The sequence below is a fragment of the Mchenga conophoros genome, linkage group LG23 (genome assembly GCF_057382185.1).
Source record: "Mchenga conophoros isolate Kocher_MC1m ecotype Shallow Benthic linkage group LG23, M_conophoros_male_GT1.1, whole genome shotgun sequence".
NCBI classification, from domain to species: domain Eukaryota; kingdom Metazoa; phylum Chordata; class Actinopteri; order Cichliformes; family Cichlidae; genus Mchenga; species Mchenga conophoros.
Genome location: NC_140547.1, coordinates 26,601,462 through 26,606,442, shown reverse-complemented (window position 1 = coordinate 26,606,442; position 4,981 = coordinate 26,601,462). Strand labels below are relative to the sequence as shown.

Here is a 4,981-nt window from a genome sequence, read left to right as displayed (position 1 = left end):
GGTTCAATTAATTTGGAAAGGTTTTTGCTATTATTTTTAACACTAGATTTTCTGATTAAGGACCTTTAAATAAATTAAACGGGTAAAATAACCAAATGTAGAAAGCAGTGCTTAAAGACTGTAAGTCAATAAAAAGAAATGAAGCTTTCAGTTTGCTTTGAAAAAAAGTAAAATCCTCCAGAGTGAAGATGCCGAACCTGACTAATTTGTGTGTGTTTTTGGAGTCTGGCATATCAAAATCTCAGAATACCTCTGAGCTTTAGTAACACTTTTTGCCCCAGATGCAAATCCAGCCCAGTGACAGTCAACCTCACAGACATAAACATGTTTGGTATGTGAGCATACCAAAGTCCCTGATGTATGAGGGTTTGTGCAGTTGTCTACCTCCTTTATTTACCCAGTCACAGGATTTAATGTTCCTGGGGGTTTCAGCTAGTCATCACTTTTCTCCAAACTAAATATCTTTGGAAGGGTGTCTGCAAACTTTTTTGTCATATAACGTAAGTAAGTAAGTTAATTAATAAATGCCTTTGGAAGGTTGCTGTATATAGATTGCTGAGTTGAGGTATGTTGAGATTAAGATAAACAGTGCATAAATAGGAGCATAAACATAAAAGAATAAAGAAAACTGGCACTCGTTTTTCAAATCAAAATGATTTAAATGACAGATTTAATTTTAATGCCGAGCAACTTGCTTCTTTCTGTCTTTCTTTTTCTTTTTTTTTAATCAAACAAGGACACCAGGGTTTAAAAGAAAGGACTGACCTCCACAGTCAGGCTTTCATTTCCTTTTAAGAGAAAGTGACTTTTAACAGTTCAAACTGAGCTGTTTCTGCAGTTTTTTTATGGAGGCTACAGAGATCTGGACTCATGTGAAGTGTCTTTGTGAATCAAAATGTGATATTTGATCATTGTAATGTTATCTCCAGGAGTCTGAGGCTTCTGATATTGTTTTTATTACAGCTGGGTGTTTTTAACGTGAGAAAAATCTGAAAGTTAAAAAATCAGCAGCACAAAGTTCAAAGCTTAAAAAGAAAAAGTGGGGGGGGTTCTTTTTTTGTTTTTTGGATTTTTTTTAGGAAGGATAGAGCATCTTTAATAACAGAGTAAAGGTAACGGTTCTGAGACCAACAGGTTCCAGCTGATTGGGGTCAAAGGTCACATAGAGCCCCTGTGAGACTCCACTTTGAAAAAGGTTGCTGCTGCTGGTTAGAGTTGTGTGTTTCCCGGTGTTGTCCTGCCCTCTACTGGCTGCTTGGTGGAAGTGTTGCACATGAACTTCAGAGGGAAACTGCTGATTTAAAGCTGCATGTTTTTGCTTTCCTTCAGCCCTTTACTGCAGCATTTTGCATGCTTTTAATTCAGTTTTGTGTATTTTTGCATCATTCTTTCCTTTTCATACTGCTTGCTGTCCTCTTCAGAAACATTTAGAAAAAGACAGCCTTTAAAGAGGGTTAAAGGGTCACTGCAAAACATGTAAACCTTCACGCCCAGAATATGTGTCAGGATGTAAAAACTTTGGGAAAAGTTTTCAATCCATTTAGTTGATTTAAAGTAGCATTAACATATTACGAAATACTCCACATCTTAAACTATGTAAAAGATATATTTGTGTAAAACTATGGTGAGAACAGGTAAAAGTGCTCATTTCTTGCACATATGTATAATTTATATATGTTTATATGTAAAATAAGCACTGTGCAGCTTTAGGTAATTGTAAAATATTTTGTATAATTTCCCAGTCAGATGTTCCCCATTTCTGTGAGTATAGTGGAGTAATATTCAAGTAAAAGCATCAGCACTGAAAAGTTACTTTGGATCTTGATATTTGTAACAACTCAACTATATAAAATGTGCTACGGGTATAAAAGAAAAGGTTCTTTTAACTGCTGGACCTGACATCTGGATTTGTTATAATAAGCTTGAACCAAATATTTTCTTTATCTATCTGGGTACTCCAGCTTCCTCCCACAGTCCAAAGACATGCATGTTACGTTCACTGATGACTGTAAATCATATGTAAGTGAGCATGAATTGTTGTCTAGGGTGTACCTTGAGGGCTCCAGCCACACAAGGTTCAGTCAAGCTTAGCTGTGTAGTACAAAGCAATTCAGAGTGATTTACAGAGGCACAGAAAAAAACTAAGCAGCTGAGATTTTACTTTACAGCAGTTTAAATGATGATGGCTTTAATAAGGACACTAATGCGAATAATATACAGCACATAGTTAACTCAGTATGTTGGTGTCTGCGGCTCCAGTTAAGGATGGGTATCGAAACCCGGTTCTTGTTGAGAACCGGTTCCCACCGTTTCGGTTCCTTGGAATTGTTTGCCATTTTTGCAAACGATTCCCGTATCGATTCCAGTCGCCCCGAATGACGTCACCATGTTGCGGAGCGTTATTTACCTGGCAGGAAACACGGCGGCTCAAACGCTCAAAAGTTTGGTTATACTTGCAAAAGGGCAACTTGCAATACTTGCAAAGTAGATATTTCATTTAAGGGAGGAAACACTACGAATATGCAAAAGCATTTGCTCACAAAACACGTGATGACCTTAAATGAATGTCGTGTTTTTAATTCCGCTCTCCGGACTCGTGAATCTCAACCCAGCAGCAGCGGTAACGTTTGCACGTCCTCTCCCGTTAATGCGGCAGGTAAATAATCAACTAACAGTGCATGTTATGTTAGCGCGATCTGCCTTATTACAAAACCTGCCATTACTGTGCATTTAGGTGACCATGATGAGAGAGACAGACAGAGTCTGGCTCAGATGCTGGCAGTTCTCGCTGCAGTCTACCGGTAGCGTCTCCTTTCAGGCCAGGATAGACGAATGTCACTGAGCAGTGACTAAGTTTGTGGTCAAAGGTTTGCACCCATTTGCCACAGCAGATGCCCCCGATTTCACTTTGGTAAGTGAATGTGTTTAATTGTAGGCAGGGACATTACTGGATATTCTTGTGTAATTTCTACAGAATAATTTATGTTACAATTTGTTATTGCTACAGAAGAATATTTATTTTATTATTTTACATTTACAATTTTTTTTCCTGGGGACTCTGTGACCCCCCCATTGAAGAGCCGTAGGCTGGATTAGGGTTGAGGGTTAGGATGCTAGTAAAGGTTACAAACTGTGTTACCTAATCTGTCATCTTATCTTTTAAGAGTACATCCTAGTCTTCTTTATTGCTTTGCCTCTATGATGTGGCTAGTGTATATTGCTAACTTAGAGAACATGAACAAATAGCTTTTCGTGAAAGTTTCACGTTTTGCTCTGAGACAAGTTTGACAATTCACTCAAATCCTTACGTGAAAGCACCGTGGTATCACTATTTTTATATTAATTCAAACTGCATGATCTTTTCTTGTAAAACAAAAAAAATCTCCTGGAGTAAACAGAGAAAATCTTACAAAAAAATACAGGCTTCAGACTGTAATAAAAAAAAGTAGTGCTCACTATTACAACACACGAGACTTTTTTTCATGACTTTTTTCACGTGTTGCTTCAAGACCGGTTTAAGTTTTTACTCTCAAATAAACCCCTTAATTAAAAGTACTGTGGTATCACTACTTTTACATATTGGACATTGCTGAGTCGTCCATATTGATTTAAAGCTGGACTTTAAGTAAGTTTAATAATGTAGCACATTTAAGCACAACAGACACTGGCCTAAGTGCTGCAGCACAAGTAAAACAATCAATGATAATACAATAACAGATGAAGACAATACAACTTTTTACCATGAAAATAATGATAAAAAGTAGAATAACAGTAGTAAAAAGAGATGAACTGGGGAAATTGATACAACAAACTGAAAATAATCTGAAAATGAAAAAGTTAATAAAAAGATGTTTCCAGTTCAGATTTGAATACTGTGACGTGAGCAAGAGGACCTAATGTGAGGAGGAAGATAGTTCCAGAGTTTCGGAGGTACGCCTGGGGATTCCCAGTCACCTGTAAAAGTAAATCTGGAATTTGGAATCTGGGACTAGAAGTTGCTGATAAGTGGGCCAAAGTGAGCGGCATGGGCCTTAGGATTGTAAAAGATCTGATAGATTAATGTGAAGAAGTCTGTGCATCATACTGAAACTGATCCTGTACTTCACAGGAAGCCAGTGAAACGATTCAAGAATGGATGAAATTCAATCACACTTCCGTGTAGCTGTCAGCAGCACCATTTTGAACCAGCTGCAATCGAGATGTGAGTGTTTTGCTCAGTCCAGTATATGATTAATTTCAGAAATCCAGTCTGCATGTAATAAAAGCCTTAACTGTACTTAAAAGTCTTAACATTTATTTATATTAACGTGAATAATAGGAGTGTTTTTTTATGCTGTACATAAGTAAGTAAGTAAAATTTTATTTATATTGCTAGATAAAAGATCACAAAGTGCTTTACAAGGTATATCTTATATATATATATATATATATATATACACACATACATACATACATACATACACACACACATATATATCTTTGATTATCAATTGTAAATTTGAGGCAGAACGCGTTCAGAAAGATTAAGTTTTACCGATAACTCAGACTTGTTTGGTCAGTCAGGCTCTGATGAAACACAAAGTCACATGTGTGAATACCAGTGACTCCAAATATCACTGGTTATAAGCTTTAAAAAATGGTGATGTATATTGAGCTCACTGTTCTACCCTGAAGGGAGGGAGTTTGTAATTGGGTCCATTTTTTGTTTGTTAGCGGTGTAGCATCCACAGTTTTCAAGATATCATGTTCAAATTTCGTGTGATGGTAGATACCAATAACAGTCCGAGCTGATTTAATTTAGGTGAAAATTGGGTTAAGGTTGCACCAAATGTGAAAATCATTAAAAGTTTTATATTACCCACGATGTTTTATGGATCATTTTCAACCTTTATAGGCCTTGGAGGATATGACTACCTAGGTTAGCTAAGTATTTGAATCTGACCTTCACTTTTAGCGCCCAAGGTCAAAGCTGGCCTCGAAA

General features: G+C 36.9%; 1 long non-coding RNA gene across 1 annotated transcript; it reads left to right on the top strand.

The window, feature by feature from the left end:
• The first annotated feature begins 2,566 nt into the window (after window positions 1-2,566).
• Window positions 2,567-4,189, top strand: LOC146547390 (uncharacterized). The gene is made up of 3 exons (XR_014890756.1): window positions 2,567-2,656; window positions 2,735-2,911; window positions 4,109-4,189. It is a non-coding gene; the product is annotated as an uncharacterized LOC146547390 (long non-coding RNA).
• Window positions 4,190-4,981: the final 792 nt, after the last annotated feature.